General features: G+C 32.3%; 1 non-coding gene across 1 annotated transcript; it reads right to left on the reverse strand.

Annotated features, from left to right (window-relative positions):
- Nucleotides 1-1,812: 1,812 nt before the first annotated feature.
- LOC112731191 (small nucleolar RNA R71) lies at nucleotides 1,813-1,920 on the reverse strand. The gene has a single exon (XR_003166980.1). It is a non-coding gene; the product is annotated as a small nucleolar RNA R71 (small nucleolar RNA).
- Nucleotides 1,921-2,337: the final 417 nt, after the last annotated feature.

A 2,337-nucleotide genomic window follows, 5' to 3' on the forward strand; every position in this document is an offset into this window, starting at 1 on the left:
AAATTTATGCATTCATAGTGTTCTTCATGATCTTCAAGTTGTTCTTGGTAAGTCTTCTTGTTTGATCTTTGCATTTGTATGTTTTGTGTCTTTTCTTGTTTTTCATATGCATTCCTGAATTCTTTATGTCTAAGCATTAAAGAATTCTAAGTTTGGTGTCTTGCATGTTTTCTTTGCATTAAAAATTTTTCAAAAATGTGTTCTTGATGTTCATCATGATCTTCATAGTGTTCTTGGTGTTCATCTTGACATTCATAGCATTCTTGCATGCATTCATTGTTTTGATCCATAACTTTCATGCATTGCATCATTTTTCTTGTTTTTCTCTCTCATCATAAAAATTCATAAATCAAAAAAATATCTTTCCCTTTTTCTCTCTTAAAATTTCGAAAATTAGATTTAACTTTTTCAAAAATTTTAAAATCTAGTTGTTTTTATGAGTCAAATCAAATTTTCAATTTAAAAAAATCTTATCTTTTCAAAATCTTTTTCAAAAATCAAATCTTTTTTCAATTTTTTTTAGTTATTTTCGAAAATTTCAAAAATATTTTTCAAAAATCTTTTTCTTAATTTTATATCATATTTTCGAAAATAACATCATCAATTAATGTTTTGATTCAAAAATTTCAAGTTTGTTACTTACTTGTTAAGAAAGATTCAAACTTTAAGTTCTAGAATCATATCTTGTGATTTCTTGTGAATCAAGTCATTAATTGAGATTTTAAAAATCAAATCTTTTTCAAAAACTAATTTCTATCATATCTTTTCAAAATATCTTCTTATCTTACTTTTTCAAAAAGTGATTGCAAAATATCTTTTCTAACTTCCTAACTTCTTATCTTTCAAAATTTGTTTCAACTAACTAACTAACTTTTTGTTTTTTCTTACCTTTTTCAAAACTACCTAACTAACTCTCTCTCTCTAATTTTCGAAAAAATCTTCCCTCTTTTTCGAAATTTCTTTTTAATTAGACTAATTATTTTATTTTTATTTGAATTTTCGAAAAACTACTAACTTTTTACAAAAACTATTTTCGAAAATCACTAACTCTTTTTCAAAAATTATTTTCGAAAATTCTCTCCTCCTCTCATCCCTTCTATTTATTTATTCATCTACTAACACTTCTCTTCATCTCACATCTCTGCTCCTATCATCACCTTTGTGTTTGGATTCTTCATTCTTCTTCACCCCTATTCCTTTTCTTCTTCTACTAACAATAAGGAACCTCTTTACTGTGACATAGAGGATTCCTCTTCTTTTCTTTTTCTCTTCTCTTTCTTATGAGCAGGGACAAAGAAAAAGGCATTCTTGTTGAAGCTGATCCAGAACTGAAAGGACTCTGAAGAGAAAACTAAGAGAAGATAAATTACAAAATCCAGAGACAACCTTATTAAAATTTCGAACAAGTAAAGGAGATGGTAGCCGAACCCAACAACAATAATGCAAGGAGAATGCTTGGTGACTTTACTGCACCTAATTCCAATTTACATGGAAGAAGCATCTCCATTCCTACCATTGGAGCAAACAATTTTGAGCTGAAACCTCAGCTAGTTTCTCTGATGCAGCAGAACTGCAAGTTTCATGGACTTCCATCTGAAGATCCTTTTCAGTTCTTAACTGAATCTTGCAGATCTGTGATACTGTTAAGACTAATGGAGTAGATCCTGAAGTCTACAGGCTCATACTTTTCCCTTTTGCTGTAAGAACAGAGCTAGAATATGGTTGGACTCTCAACCCAAAGACAGCCTGAACTCTTGGGATAAGCTGGTCACGGCTTTCTTAGCCAAGTTCTTTCCTCCTCAAAAGCTGAGCAAGCTTAGAGCTGATGTTCAAACCTTCAGACAGAAAGAAGGTGAATCCCTCTATGAAGCTTGGGAAAGATACAAGCAGCTGACCAAAAAGTGTCCTTCTGACATGCTTTCAGAATGGACCATCCTGGATATATTCTATGATGGTTTATCTGAGCTATCAAAGATGTCATGGGATACTTCTGCAGGTGGATCCATTCACCTAAAGAAAACGCCTGCAGAAGCTCAAGAACTCATTGACATGGTTGCTAATAACCAGTTTATGTACACTTCTGAGAGGAATCCTGTGAGTAATGGGACGCCTATGAAGAAGGGAGTTCTTGAAATTGATACTCTGAATGCCATATTGGCTCAGAATAAAATATTGACTCAGCAAGTCAATATGATTTCTCAGAGTCTGAATGGAATGTAAGCTGCATCCAACAGTACTCAAGAGGCATCTTCTGAGAAGAAGCTTATGATCCTGAGAACCCTGCAATAGCAGAGTTAAAATACATGGGTGAACCATATGGAAACACTACAATCCATC

The sequence above is a fragment of the Arachis hypogaea genome, chromosome 12 (genome assembly GCF_003086295.3).
Source record: "Arachis hypogaea cultivar Tifrunner chromosome 12, arahy.Tifrunner.gnm2.J5K5, whole genome shotgun sequence".
Lineage (NCBI taxonomy): Eukaryota > Viridiplantae > Streptophyta > Magnoliopsida > Fabales > Fabaceae > Arachis > Arachis hypogaea.